The 16723-nt window shown below is 33.4% G+C and overlaps 1 protein-coding gene across 1 annotated transcript in view; it reads left to right on the top strand.

Annotated features, from left to right (window-relative positions):
- Positions 1 to 9970: 9970 nt before the first annotated feature.
- Mip (Myoinhibiting peptide precursor) overlaps positions 9971 to 16723 on the top strand; it is a 434384-nt gene continuing 427631 nt past the window's right edge. Inside the window, exon 1 of the mRNA XM_069830320.1 lies at positions 9971 to 10053. The gene's annotated coding sequence lies outside the window, so the exon portion shown is untranslated. The remainder of the gene's footprint in view (positions 10054 to 16723) is intronic.

Below are 16723 nucleotides of genomic sequence, written 5' to 3'. Positions count from 1 at the left end.
ACCGAGTGGATGTTTGTCGCGTGACGCGAGGAGGTCACATCGAGCACTTGTAGCAGTTGATGGACCAAAAACTTGATGTTTCTCTTTTTATTGGTATAACTTTCAATAATGTATGTCTCATACTTTTCATAATACAAGGCTATGGAATCGGGTAAAGCCTTTGTGGTATTTATCCGTAAGAGTCAGATATATCTTAGCTGACATTTCCGCAATAACAATTCCAATTTTACTAAATGGCAACGAAAATACTTCATATCTGTGTCTCTTTATGTTTACTTGAATGACTTGTGAAACAAGCAGGGTACTGTCTGACGTAATTTGCAATTTTCACGTTCATATCTGGCCATTACACAATCTCTCTTACTTGAATATATACGTATTACTGGTACGACTACTTAGCAACCTGGTTGGTAAGTAGATTGCTACGTCTATATGCATGATATAAATAAAAGAAAAACAAAATATTTAGTACCTCTGGCTCTCCAACAATTTTGTTCTCGAAAACATATAGGCCTAGGCCTACGTTTGCGATTGCTTTCCGTTCCGCTTCACCAACATTATGTACTCCACGCACAATGGAACACCACCACTCAACTAACTCAAACATATGATGCTAAATATTAAGATATGGGACCAAGGCACATCACTTGACATAAATCCTGCGAATTGTTATATCTGCTGCTATTTAAAAGCTTTGGTATATACTCTGGAGCGAAAACATAGGTAGTTTAACTTTTATTTTGATTCTAAAACTGCAATAGTGCGGAAAATGTGTGCTTTAGAGAGATATTTAATATAATAGCTTTGATTGTCTACTTGAGTAACATCTTGAGGACTCTACCCAGCCTTATATTTTATAAATTTCCGTAAATGAATTTACTAGTAAAATTCGAAATTACCGTGTTTTTATATCCTATTTTAATTCATACATTAACAAAAATTAAATTATTTAACGCAATAAAGTGGGAAAATAGCAAAAATAGTCATAAACTAGCAATTAATTATACAAAAATAAACTGGAAAAAAATGTATTAGTTCGTGTAATTCATAAAAACAGATATGCAGATAGTACAAAACACAAATGCAATAAAATAATAATATGTATAAAAACAGATGATATAATATTGTTTAATACATTTAAGAATCGAATGAGGAGTGCTCGCGTTCGGTCGCACTTCTGAAATATTATTATGTATTATGAGAGGAAAGTATAAAGAAATTATAAACTAAAATGAGTTAAGAGCTACAATGAAATCACATATAATATAATGTTAAGAGAGAAGAATAATTTGCAAAATTTTGTAAGTAAAACAAAAAGAACAGTTTATGAAAAAAGAAACTAAATAAACAAGGAATATATACGTTCATAAACATATTTCAAATATTATAATGCAGACTAATTGATTTATTTACTTCATAAAATTGAATATATCAACACATTTTAAATGTTATTATATTTCAGTCGGTTACGTCATATTGAATGTTCTGGGTGTAATTTAACTACAAAATTATACAACCTCTATTATTTTCAGGGCATGATAAGAGTGAAATTACGGCAAATTGTGACCAACACGACGCCAGTCCAACTAAACGAGACAACAATACAATAACAATGGGCAAACAATTAACAATTAAGCCGAAATCCACGACTATGGCTTCTACACAATGTGATATCCGAATTAGTATGGAAATAACTTCAACTTCATTTTTAATAATAAGTGATATTGGAAAGAGGATGAAAATATTGATTTTCGTTTCATTTCAAACAAACATGTTCGCGTTAGAGTACGGTTTCCTTATCTTAACTTTCATTAACTTTTCCAGAAAAAGAATAAGTTAAACTGGTTACGCAAATCAGATTTACAAGTTTTACCTCATTTTTATTACATGATACTCAGATGAGATAAAAAGTAGAACGATTCGAGAGCTATGAAATATGCATATAAAAATTATACTTCCCTCAGGGTACGAAACATCATGTTGGAAAAAGAGAATTACAATAACGAAATTACCATCATTCTCAAAAAAAAAAAAAAATCGCGTAAACAAACATTTTTCGAATTATACAGAGACATCATTTTATTTTTACTTCAATTTTTATTGTACCTGAGTTTTTGAATGTACTTCACTCCCACCCCTTCCACTAAGGAAGTTCCAACTCCACACAGAACCAAGACCACAGATAGTAAGCAGTACTGAGTTACTGGGTATAGTACGTTCCAGAAATATGTTCGCGTTTTCCAGTGACGAAAGAGCTTTCAATATTGAATCATATTTTCGCACAGGTACTGTCCGTTTGCCTACGTCGCATCCCGATCTCCCCCACCTGCTTCTGCTCGCCCCTCTGTAAAAGCTGGGCTGTCTTAGCTCTTTTCTGAAAACATTAATTTCTCTTAGGAATTGGACGTTTACGTAATATTATACAGCTGTTTAATTTAACTTAAATAAAAGGGCCTCGTTAAGTAATTAACTGTCACGTGATTTCCTCCCTTTCTACAATCCTGCGGCATAACCACTTGGACGGACAGTAGATAGCATGTCTGAGTAATTTTATATTTTCGGGTCGGGCAGAAGTGAAAATTGAATTCACAGTACGTAGAGTAGGTACAGAATTATTTCAACATGAGTTACTAGTACGAAGGACGAAACTGGCAATTGGAATTAGATGCAATAGTCTATAGTGCGATAATATGCACAAAAGAACTGAAGCCTGTATCGAAATGAACGGCCACCATTTTCAAAATTGTGTTTAAATATTATTATTATGATTATTTTTCAATTTAACTTCTTTCTCTATATTGTACGCTAATGTGCTGTAGACAGTATAATATACATTGCATAATGAATACGTTCGCATGGATAACTCACTTCGTGAGTAAAAACACTTATTCTTAATACAGTACTGTACTTTGATTAAAGAAAAACCTAATGAAAATTATGAAACTCAAAATCGCGATATTTCCTAGTTTAAGTAAATGGATGAACTACTTTTCTTCCATCCTATACCTAGTAGAGTGATTTGTGTTTTACGCCAGTATCATAGAACTCCAGTCTTAGAGGGGGGAGCAAGCGGTGGTTCCGGTTCTCTAAAGGTATAGACAGGTTAATATTAAAAATGTTACTAAAAATAAAATGATGTCCCTGTATATACACAGTGGGCCACAAAAAACGGCACAGATTTTAATGATTATATTCCAGTAGGTAATGATTTCATCTGAAAGTTTGTTTCATATGCAAATTTCACAGTCCTTGTAGACCGGGAAAGTACTATAATATTTAATTTTTTACAATTTATTAAACATTTTTTTAATTTTCTGTAACACAGTGCAAAATCGATCGTTTATGCCGAACTAAGCATTATGGTTTTACGAGTTCAGCAGGCCAAGCAGTTTGTTGTGCTGACATTATTTGTTATATTCAGTTTTGAGTTCTCATTTTGCGAATAATGGGTCGTTTAACGAACGAAGACAAGATTTTCATTAAATATCTGCACCAATATGATAATTTATTTGCCTGTCAAATTGTAAGGAACTACGCTCAGTGAGAATGGTCTGTTTCAAGTGTACAACGATTGATTAGCAAGATACGGACATGATATCCCTCCTGAGAGATTATTGTGTGAAAGATCGCATTTCTCAGATTCTCTGATGGTTTCCGCTGGAGTTTCAAACGAGATCTTAATCCTATGGACTATTTTGTATGGAGTCAACTACAAAAAGCAGTTTAATACAAAACAAGAATTCGTAATATTGAACATTTAAGACAACGCCTTCTTCAATGTTGGGATCGGCTTGATCAAAGACAGATGTCCAGTGCTATTGGACAATGGAGAAGACGCCTACAAATACTTGTGCGGGCAAATGGCGGTCATATAGGGCATCATTTTTAATTTTGATCATTTGAAAGATCATTAATTATTATTAATTTTACCAACATTCAGTTTCTGAATTTTGAAGTAATAAATCGTCTTCAAAAACCACATTTTTCTCATCATTGTATATTGATCTGTATAATATTTTAACTGAGCCTCAAAAGAACATAATAAATAGTCCTGCTCATCTTTAAAATCTACTATTTCAAACAGTGTATTCATTATACATTAATGTTATGTATTTCCGAAAATAGAGTATTTATAATTTTGTGCCTTTTTTTGGCCCACTGTGTATATTTATTCAGTCTTAAAAATATGGTTGATTAAAAACGCAAATTTAATATTCACATACGCACTACTGAGGCGCGTAGGTGAAAGAGGATTTCGTATGATCTGCATCACATTACATTCTGGCCATAAAAATTGTGTGATAATAAACTGACCAACCAAAAGTAGGTACAAGCATGGGAATGAATTTCACCGAAACCTGATGTTGTTGTGTCCTTTGGTATAAATTTTCGAACAGTGATCCTTAGTGAATCACATACCGTATTTCTAAAGTTTTTAATACCATGTATTGGAAATAAATAAACATTCAGCTATTTTAAAATCAGAATTGTGAGTTCCAATACATTGCATAGGCAATCAGACTTTGGGTTTCATACCATACTACATAAGTCAGTATTCATAGCTTTCTTCGGAAGAGGAGACTGTGTCGTATATTTAGGGCACTTAGAAGAATGCTGTCCTGAATGAGAGTATTCTAGGCAAAGTTTTTCGGCTATTTCTCTCTGAAGTCACAATTAAATCCTAAAGTTCTACATGTGTAGCCAAAGTGTGTGTATGTTTTTCGTTACCCCCACCTATAACTCTTCACCCACCATAATGTCGATTACGAAACACCTCTATATAGAAAATTTAATTCATGTGTGGATGCTAGCCGAGTGATCCACAAGAGCCAGCTATTTTATGTGCCCTGTCATGACAAATTACGTATAATTTAAAAATTGTTTTGTGAAGAACATGTTTTTCTGTTGGTCATAGCTTAAATAGAACATAAATTAATACATCACTTTTAATGCGGAAAATAATCATAAGTGGAAAACGTAAGCGAAAACTTACGAATTTGGTACGTAGCTATATAAAGTGCTGTGGTAATACCACTTTATATTTAACTTCTTAATTACCTCCTTTCGTTTGATTTTTTGTTCACTTGGTTGTTGGCTAGTTTGTTTGTTGGCTCGTTGGCTTGTTTGTTGGCTCGTTTGCTTGTTTATTGGCTCGTTTGTTTGTTTCTCGGCTAGTTAGCTTATTTGTTGATTTGTTTGTTTGTCGGCTTATAGGCTTGTTTGTTGGCTCGTTGGCTTCTTTTTTGTCTCTTTTGTTTATATATTTGTTGGCTCATTTGTTCGTTCGTCTGTTGTCTCGTTGGCTGTTTTGTTTGTTGACACGTTGGCTTTTTTCATTGTTGACTCGTTGGCTTTTTTGTTTGTTGGCTTGTTGGCTTGTTTATTTGTCGGCTAGTTGGCTTGTTTGTTGGTTTGTTTATTTATTTATTAGTTGGCTCATTTGTTTTTTCGTCTGTTGTATCTTTGGCTTTTTTGTTTGTTGACTTGTTGGCTTTTCTGTTTGTTGAATCGTTGGCTTGTTGGCTTGTTTATTGGCTCGTTGGCTTGTTTGTTTGTCGGCTAATAGACTTGTTTGTTGGCTCGTTTTTTGTTTAATTGTTTGTTTGTTAGCTTGTTGGCTTATTTGTTGGCTCATTTGCTGGTTTGATTGTTGGCTCGTTGGCTTGTTTGTTGACTCGTTTGTTTATTTATTTGTTAGCTCGTTTGTTGTTCATCTGTTGGCTCGTAGGCTTGTTTGTTTGTTGACGCGTTTATTTCTTTTCTTGTTTTGCTTGCTTGTTTGCGTATTCGTTTATTTGTTTCTTTCTTTCCTCTCTCTCCGTTTCTTTTTTGTTTTGCGTTTAGTGATTAAATTGACCATTTAAGTAAGCATAATAATAGCTGGATTAATAAGTATATTTTTATTTATACTGTCGAAAATCATATCACTTCATTATATTCCTATATTAATTTAGTGAATCTCTAACTTAATCTATGCATAATCCACGAAAAGGACAAATTGGACTTCCATAATCTCAAAGTACACGATCACATAGGCTAATCGAACTCCCAAAACTTTGGATCAGCACGATATAAATTTTTAATGTAAGAGAAAATTAATTTAGTGAATCTCTAACTTAATCTATGCATGATCCACGAAAAGGACAAATTGGACTTCCATAATCTCAAAGTACACGATCACATAATCGAACTCCCAAGACTTTGGATCAGCACGATATAAATTTTTAATGTAAGAGAAAATTAATTTAGTGAATCTCTAACTTAATCTATGCATAATCCACGAAAAGGACAAATTGGCCTTCCAAAACCTCAAAGTACACGATCACATAATCGAACTCCCAAGACTTTGGATCAGCACGATATAAATTTTTAATGTAAAATAAAATTAATTTAGTGAATCTCTAACTTAATCTATGCATAATCCACGAAAAGGACAAATTGGACTTCCATAACCTCATAGTACACGATCACATAATCGAACTCCCAAGACTTTGGATCAGCACGATATAAATTTTTAATGTAAGAGAAAATTAATTTAGTGAATCTCTAACTTAATCTATGCATAATCCACGAAAAGGACAAATTGGACTTCCATAACCTCAAAGTACACGATCACATAATCGAACTCCCAAGACTTTGGATCAGCACGATATAAATGTTTAATGTAAGAGAAAATTAAACAACACTCTAAAGCACAAAAAATATTCACTCCATACGCATGACTAGAACACGTAACAGTAACAGTAACAGTAACTTGCTTCCACGCTCCGACGGCTTTGCAAAATACGGACGAATCATCTTCAATCACCCAGGAAAATTAAAAATATTATACGTAAGATTCGATGAAACAGTATAACATTAAAGTGTAAAACGAAAGTCTCAATCACAAATGGTAATTTCTGTACACAAGAATGTAGACCTTACCAATAATAGGCTATTAACTACGGACGAATAAAATTAAGGGAGTACACTAAATTAGCTGAAATTTTTAGGGGTGGCAGTATCAAGCAATATATATCCTTGAGAATATTATACTGTGGTTCGATTTACTTTATTATTTTTATTTATTGTGCTTTTGGGATTTCCGGGTAAGAGAGACAACTTCCATGGAAGGGAGACAGTCCCTCGCATGCCATGTTTTCTGTAACAGTTTCCGTCCCTCAGCTGGATTCCTTATTCAACGAACATTTGATTATAAATTTTTTTTACAATGGATGTAATATAACAATAAATCACACAGCAATCAGTTCTTCATAAATAAATGATCTTGCGTTCACTATCCAAGAAGCGAAGCACGATATACAACTTTAGCCCAATCCTTATTATTGTTTTAGGTAATGTTATTGTTAGTAGTGCCTACCCGTAGTAGGCCTAGTAGTTTATGTGTACCATGCGTGTTGCTTAATTTTCAAGGTAGTTCAGGCAAATGTGGCTTTTAAGTCACTTAACAAATTTTTGCTATAATTTAATTGGGATGATCCTAAGGAATTCCTTACCTTCGAATATAGTCTATTCCAATTTTTGGAGCCCTGGTAACATAACAATCCATCTGTGTTGCCTTGGTTTAAACTATAACTTTAAAATGTCTTTATATGTTCAGTTGCTCTATATTTATTTCCTTTAAATTTGTAGTTTATAATATTATACTAAAGTAGTTTTCAACAATTTAAACAACAATTGAATGGTTCGGAGCCATAGTGGGCCAAGCGCCATTTATTAAAAACGGAGAAAGCAAGGGTTAAAGTTCAGTGAATACCATAGTTTACTGAAGATTGACATATCATTTAGTTTGAATGTGTATACTTTATATTACTTGCTATATGTTTCCATTGAATTATGGTGACTATTTCGTTTATATGACGCCATTCAATTTTCGACCAATGAAATGTAATGAAATGTTGAATTCAAACCAATCACAGACAAACATCGCGATAATTTCTGCAGTTAGATTTATCGCTTTCAATTTATCGCATGGTCGTTCTTTTGTTTGTCGGTGTCGCCAGTTGTTTCTCCGTAAATCTATTATTAATTAATATATTTACGCAGTGAAGACGACAGTGAGAATACTTTTGTCGAGCTATGGAAAATGCTTTCCTGTAGCACGGAGTAACGGTCGAAATAAGGTACAGCTGACATTGCCCCGCTCCCACAGGTAACTAACCTAATTGTAGGCTATAAAATTTGTATTACGTGAATGAAATTATTAAACAATTAATAGAAAGTCAGATGTTCAAATTTATGCAACATCGGCGCATATCAAACCCAAAGATCTTGTATAATATTATATACAAGGTCTTTTATCTAACTTCGTTCCTTATGGCGTAATAAAATACGTGTTTTATTATATATACAGAGATGGCTTCACTGTGTAACAACATATGTCTCGCTGTAGTGTGAATACATACGCATTGCTATATAGCTGTCTCCACACATATTGCATAGTTCTTAGTTATCCGTGTAGTGTGTAATGTAACGATGAAGTACTAAAAAGTACAAAATTCTACTTCCACATCTACATCTTCATGTTCTAATTCCATGTCCATTGTAGGCTATCTGAAGAAAATTACACTCCTTCATTCAGATTTGATAACTGCGTTTTCAACAATTCTTCGTTTAAATTAATGTTTTAATCAGGTTACTGTAGTTATATTATAAATTTTTAAATTAAATTATGATTTCATCAGATAATGAAAATGTATTTCTGTTATAATAATAAGAGAAAAGCGCAGTACATATAATTAACATATATATAATATATGTAATCTTTGTACAAATATTTTAATACTTTACCACTATATAAGTACGTGTATCTTACTGTTTTAATAGTATATACACACCATTGTAAGAATGTATTCTCATACATACACTTAAGACTTGAAGATGTTCAAAGGAGCGAAAAGTTAACCGAATAAATCACAACTTTTACCACAGATATGTCTTGACTGAACTTCAAATCAAAATACGTAGGCCTATATATACATAACTTATAGGATCAAACATTTCTTCAAAAAATACTTGCAAGTTGAATACACAGATGGCACCATACAACTGATTCATTATCTACAATATTGCGAATCTCCAGACTTCAAAAATCATTTCCTATATAGAAGGACATTCCCTATATTGTTGAGGCACAAAAAGCCCACTAGATCGGCAATGCTAATTTCATATCCCTTCTTCAAACCAAAAAATATATATTAGTTGGAACAAATCATAAAGAACGATAGTGAAACACAAACTTAGACAACATGGAAAATAATTAGAAGACCAAAGCTGAGAGGCGCAAGAAAGTGGGCTAGAAACATGATGTAGAAGCTTGCATTTTGCTAACGATCCGTTAAGGAAGTCCAATTCTGTTCCCGTCTAAAATCAGGTCAGTTCGTTTGTCCAATGTTGGTTACTCTGGCTGCTCTTCAATTATTATCAAAGCATACTTATATAAGAGTAATTCGCCGCAAGTGTAGATCAAGTTACCATGTTATACATTTCCTGCGGTACAACTTTGCAGAAGAACGATGGCGACGGTTAATAGAAAAATAGTGTAAGTAGCTAATTATAACAGCTAAAATCGAGAATTTACCGCTAAATTCATTCCCCAACACCATCTTGTCCATTATAATTTATACCCGGACTCACCTGGATGTAAACCCTCATCTCCAACATGGAAACCGACGAATTAGCAGTCTGAAAAGTCCAAATATGGGCTTAGATTAAAGCCCCTCTAGGAGCACAAAAATATCTCGAAGACGAAAAACAGGGAAAAAGACAGGAGAAAACGAAAATGCAAAAGAAGAAGATAAAGAAAGATGCAGATATTAGGAACGATAATGCCATATGTATGTTACGCCCCTGTGTTCAATACCAGTGACGTCACGAGGCGGGAGAACGGGCGGGTGGAGGGGAGGAAGAGACGGCGGGGGTATCCTCATGGCTGTATATAACACGGACGTCGCGGCGCTACCGAGCCGATTCGCGTCGTGACAGCGTCCCCGTCAACGACACTCCTGCTTCTGCGACGTCGACGTGATCAGCGTGATCCCCGCGACCGGCCAGGTAAGAGACATGTACCCTCCCCGCCAACGGCATGCCCACGTTGTAGTAAGTACGACATGTCTTCAACATGCCAGCGTCGTACTTAAATTTAAATTGTCTAGCTGCACGAAAATTATATTCACAAATATGACACGCAACTGATTTTAATCTTGATAAAACTACTTGAAAAATTATTACTGACATGGGAATATAAATGATCAGCAATTTGTTCAATTTTAATTTTATTAAATTAAGTTATTAATTTCAGAAATACGACAGGATAATTTCTTACAATGACGAGAAATAAATATCTGATGTTGTCAAAATTATATTTCTTAACATTTTCACAAGAAAAACATTTAATTCTAAAATTCAAATACGAGAATAGAGAAAATACAAAGCGTAATTTACAAGAATGCAGTTGTAATTGTTTCTCTATGTGATTTTGTTTCCAGGCAAAACTATAAATTTCAATTAGCATCTAGTTCTCAATCTAATTTTGCATTACTTATTTCAGAAATATAACCGTTAACAGATTTAATATAAATATCGCAAAGTTATATTAGATTTACTAGTTTGTAAAAACCAAAATGGAATTATGTAACTTTACCACTGAAGTATGCTAAAAAGCAATAGGAATTTGATTTTAAAAAGCCAAAACTGTTCATACTGCTTATCGTTACTCATAATTTTGATGTAACGTGATATTTTATGATATAAAATATACTTACAATGATCAACTGTACCTTATATATTATTAATTTGCGTTATTCATTTCGCGAAACTGACGCAATAGATTTCCATGTTGGAAAATTAATGCACATTACTTGTAGAAAATAACACAATAATACCATATTTTACAGCTTTCTAAGAAAACAGTATTTAGAGTTACAGTTAAAAGAAGAAAATTTCAAAAATATATTTATGCCAGTTATGAAAATACAAAAACTATTGTAGAAAATTCTTTTGAAACTTTGAAGACTTGAAGAATACTTTTTCATATCTCATATCTCAGACCATCGCTTATTCGAATTCTGGGATGCGACAATAGAGACATTTTTGTTCAACAACGATAGTACCTCCGTACAATATCCAACATAATTCATGTGTTTCTTCACAAGGTACTACAAAGTCAATAAAGAAACATTTATTCAATTCATCATCATCCATAATACGAATTACTGCTATTTTAATTATCCATTTGTTCATCTTCTTACGTCAATTTGTATACAGTACTAATCACAATATGTAGAATAAATCTTGCAACGATAAAATGAGTAGAACATGATTTTAAACAATGCCATACGGAAGTATAGTAATGCTTTTCTCAGTGTAATAAAGTAAAAACATTCCTTTTGAAATATAGACTTATTACTTGGAATTCGCTTTTAGAGGCATTTTCATTAGCCTAGATATAATAAAAGAATTTTATAACATATGCTTAGGCTCCTCATACTTTTACTCATAACGCACGATTCTTCAAACTGAGATTCTAACATCTACATGAAGCTAATTTGATAGTCCTCTCCGTGAAACTGACAGGGTATTTCCTGTGTTAAATCCCAGGTAGCTTTCAACTTCATTAGATATGGTGAAATTTATACTATAATGGTGCGATATAAGCGAAATTCTTGTGATATTAGTAACTTTTTCTTTGAGTTTTACATCAATGTGTAATATATATATATATATATATATATATATATATATATATATATTTGAGGTTATTAGATGTAAAACTTGTTTATCGAAAATTAAAAAAAAAACGCACATAAAATATTAGTTAGGCACGGTCCTGCTTACTGGATGTTGGTCACTACCATATGAAATTTACTTCTACATCAAAACGTGAATTTAAAGACTTTTTTTTCAAACTTTTGCATATTTCATCTATTTTACTCCAATAAACATTTGAAATGTTCTCTGCAATGAATTTTAGGACGTTTCATTCTGTAACTTCAATTATTTTCAGATAATTATTATTATATTCAAATACACCATCATATACGTTGGTTCGAGTTTTCGAGTAGCTTTGGGAACGATTTTGAAAGCAATTTCAACAAAAACTTACGGAATTGGTATTTTTGTTTCAGTTACTTTATTCCTTATCATTTTAAGTTAAAAATCACGACATAATATAATTGCTTATAACTAATATACACTAATAAAATTACCTAAATGGAATTTTCATCCTGTTGATTCAAATTTAGACTTCTATAATTTGAACTAAATGCCAAGGGAATCTTTCTACGCTTCTCTGAGTTCTACATCATGTCGTAACATATGTTTCTTAATATAGAGTTCCCTGTATGTTTTCGGTTGCCTTTTTTAAATCAATTTCAAGTGACTGAAAGAAATTGTTAAATAAATGTTATTTGTGTTAATAAAACAACGGAATTTCACTTGTACTTCAAGTTTTAAAATCATAGAATAACTCTGAGGTATAGATATACATGCAAACATTGATTCATATAATTTTACAACCGTTCTAATAATAAACAAGAACTTTTAGTTACTACGGTGCTTGGGATGAAATGTTATACTGGTATTAACATACATGATGAGAGATATTTTCTATTACATCAGGGCTTTACAGCATTTTGTGACTTACTTAATTTTATTAAAGTAGAGTTTTTTTGTCATTGTTCAATTATTTATTTCGAGAAACCTAAGAAAGAAATCCTGCAAGAATGTTGTCTGTTTTGTAGCTTAAATATTTAACTGATATACTGTATGATGTTAACTATCTGGTAAGGATATTAAGTGACAGAATTAGCAAGTAATGCAATTTTACATGACCGTGACATTTATACAGACAAACATTATTTTGAGTTTTGGAACTTAGTTGCATGCGATGTTTTAATTAGATTAAGGAATTATAACAATACTATAATTTATTTATTTAATCCATTAGAGCTACGACCAGCAGATCATCCATTATAGTTTGGAAGTTTCACTGAGACCTACATGAAATTATGACACAGATGAAGAATGTTACGGTAGAAATTTACATAACTAACGTCCCTTTGCAATTTAAGAACGATAATAAAAATTTATAAGAACAATTTTTTTAGAAACATTTAGGTTTAAGAATAGAAATATGAATAGAACCTAAATTATTAGTAATCCTTGTAAGAGAGGTCTTCTAACTTGAACGTTCTCTCACTATATTGGTAGGAATTTAATCTCGTATAAAAGTTGATACGACGTAGTACAGTTGTTTTTAAACTCTATCGCACGGCTTGGTGGGGCGTCGCGCCCTGGAGTCCTGCACGCCGTTGAAGTCTTTGGCATGACTACAATCGCGCGCTACAATGAACTGCACACTGACGACCTTCGATTACTGTCGTCATAATGTCAGTCTGTTTTTCTTCCATAATTCAAAAGTCTCAACATATTGATTTATAAAGACAAACACATTCAAACTCTGCGGTTCAATCAATGCAAATAATATCCATTAAAGCCTAGGTTTTTCTGAACCGACGCATGCGACGTGCGAGGTGCGAGGCCCACCTCGCACAAATCCGGACTACACGAGAGATAGTGAGTGGTTTCTGTAACTACGAGGTGCGCAGACCTCGAATCTCGCAGCTATAGAAACTGTCTCTCGTGTAGTCCAGATTTGTGTGAGGCAGGCCTCGCACCTCGCACGTCGCATGCGTCAGTTCAGAAAATCCAAGGCTTAAGAAGATTCATACACAATAAACCTTTTTCATACATATTTGTAGAGCTCAAGAAAGATCGCAGATCCGAAAACTTGCAAGTCACAGACGTAGTACGTATTTCCAAGCACATTCCTTAGTTTTCCAAATAGTTACTAATAGGCCTACATTATGCTATTCAATTCGAGTTAAAAAAATTATTTCATTATGTATTTTGGAAACTAATGCAGGAAACTTATTGAATTAATACATAATGTTACGTTGTATATAAGTTATATTATTCGTGACTTACTTGCAGTATTTCTAATTAATATTCGTTAAAGGTACTTCATGCGCACAAATTATCTCAACATAGAGTTAAAGTATGTGCAGTATATTTCGGACAAAATTAATATAGGCCTACCTATATTAAGAAACTTTCAATTAACAAGATTGCTTTATTTTGTTACGAAAGAAACTAATTCTATATATTTGTAAAGTAAGAAAATAATAAGAGAAAATTCTGAAAGCCTTTTTAATGGAAGATTTATCAAATCAAGTTTTATTAAATATGCTGAAGATACGCCAACACTGATTCGGTATTATATTTTCTTTGCACAAAATATAAAATATTATAATTTCATAATTAATTGGAGCAAGTAATGAGAGAGGTTTGGAAATAAATCCCGAAAACAGAAAGTATGGTCTTGTGACCAGTACATAGAACGAAATGGAAATATAACAATTAAACATTTATCCATTGAAAAAATGGAAAAATTCAAGTACCTTGGAGCAACAATACTAAAAATAAATGACACTTTAGAGGAAATTAAACGCATAATAAATACGGGAAATGCCTGCTCTTATTCGGTTTAGAAGCTTTAGGCATCTAGTCTGCTTTAAAAAAACAGAAAGTTACATTTATAAAACAGTTATATTCCCGGTTGTTCTGTATGGTTGTGAAGCTTGAACTCTTAATTTGAGAGAGAAACAGAGGTTAAGTTGTACAGTGTGTTGTACAGCGTTATTTGTTTTCAACGGACTATTCTCGAGAGATATTTTATATTTTAAGAAGAAACAGCGAGCCTATATTATTGTTTATCAATGAATTGTTTAACGACGCTTTAATCAATATGACTTTACATGCGCTGATTAGATTGATGACAGCGAAATAATATTTGATGAAATGATCCACCGCGGAATTATAGGTGAGAAGGTGAGGCCTGGCATGTGAGCTGCGCGAAAAGAGAAAGATGAGCTATCAGAAAGAGAGCTTATTTCAGGATGGTTAATATACGAGTATACTAACAAAGAATCTCATTTCAGTCTAAAACTTATCTTCCCCCTACGTACTCATTGCTGATAAAACCATGACACATGAAGGACCACAGGACAGGTCTATTGTACCTAACATTCGTCTTAGAGTTGACGAAAGCCTCCGAAAATCCCAATGAGGTATTCGGATCAGTCGAGATTCGAACTCACGCTCGAGCGCAGAGTTAATTAATTATTTCTGGATCACGTACGACTCGTTACTCCGAGACTAAACTATTGTTGAAATACGTTGACTTATTGTATAGACTTCCGAAACATATGGTAACATAGCAACCCTATTACATAACTTCAGTTTCTCATTTCTCCTAATACGAAACATATTTTCTACACGAAAGAATAACATGTACTGTGCAGATTCGTACGTACAACTATATTTCACATAATTTGTAAAATCAGACAGAAATACGCTCTTAAAACTGACATATTACGACGCGGTATTGAAGAGTTATTAGTCTAATGTTGAAAAGTTGCTGTAGCTTATATTTTATATTTTGCTCTATACATTTAGCACAACGGTCGTGAAGTTATTATATTCTTTTGTGAATTTTGGCATTCCATAGTCAATCTTTCTTTATTTTGGCCTTAAATATCTGTTCGAATATTACAGTTTTATATTGAAGTTATTTACGCAATTGCTATGTGTTGATCGCTATGAATTGTTTCATTAAAATTTATTTTCTGCCGCATTTCTTACAGGTTTCATAAGTTATAGCTTCCGGAACATATAGCTATTCAACATCATAACTATCATAAGCTATTAAAATTCGATCATCGGCGAAGCCCAAGTTATTTAGATAATTCTCATTGATTACAGGGTTGTTTCCGATCTCTGATAACGAATTTGAATGACATCATGTGCGTCAGGAGTCACACGACAGCTGAACTGTGGAGCGAGGTGACGGACCAGTAGTGAGTGATTTTGTAGTGAGGGTGCACGGCGACTCACAGCAGAAATTCCCAAGAAAATCGAGCCTTTTTGGGAGGGGTACATTACGACCCTTTCCAATGCCAAGTACAGTTAAGTGAAAATAAAAGAAGCCCGCAATAAACGAGGTTTCCTTATTTCCAAGAAAGGCATCTTCTGTGTACTTAATAAGATTGGTAAAGCTCGAATGGAATTAATTTGTATCATCTCGTGGAGTGCGGCGACTTGTGACGGGGGATGGATTTGCTTGCTTTTTCCACTCTGGAATTAATCCCAACCGAGCTTTGCCACTCTTATTATATACACACAAGATGCCTTTCTTGGAAATAACGAAACCACGTTTTCTGCAGTCTTCAATGATTTTCACGTAACTGTACTTGGCATCGGAAAGGGTCGTTATGTACCCCTCACAAAAAGAGGCTCGATTTTCTTGGGCTTTGCTACTGTGATACACCGTGCACTCTGATTATGAAATCACTCACTACTGGTCTGTCACCTCTCGCCGCAATTCACCTGTCGGTGTGATTCCTGACACACATGACGTTATTCAAATTCGTTATGAGTGATAGGAAACAACCGTAGTGTGCCCATCCAACTGTATTTCCGTTTCAGTTCTTCAATGCTATCGCTAATTATATATTAAATAGTTTAGGCATTTAGTGGACAGAATACGACTTTGTTCCAGTTTCTTGGACACTCGTCTTTTCAATCATCTTTCTTTAATTGCTACCTTACACTTATCCTATACAAAAAAACATCTCCGAGATAGGAATCGTAGTGTCTTGTAATT

The sequence above is a fragment of the Periplaneta americana genome, chromosome 1, assembly GCF_040183065.1.
Source record: "Periplaneta americana isolate PAMFEO1 chromosome 1, P.americana_PAMFEO1_priV1, whole genome shotgun sequence".
NCBI lineage: Eukaryota > Metazoa > Arthropoda > Insecta > Blattodea > Blattidae > Periplaneta > Periplaneta americana.
This window is presented reverse-complemented; position numbering and strand designations above follow the sequence as displayed.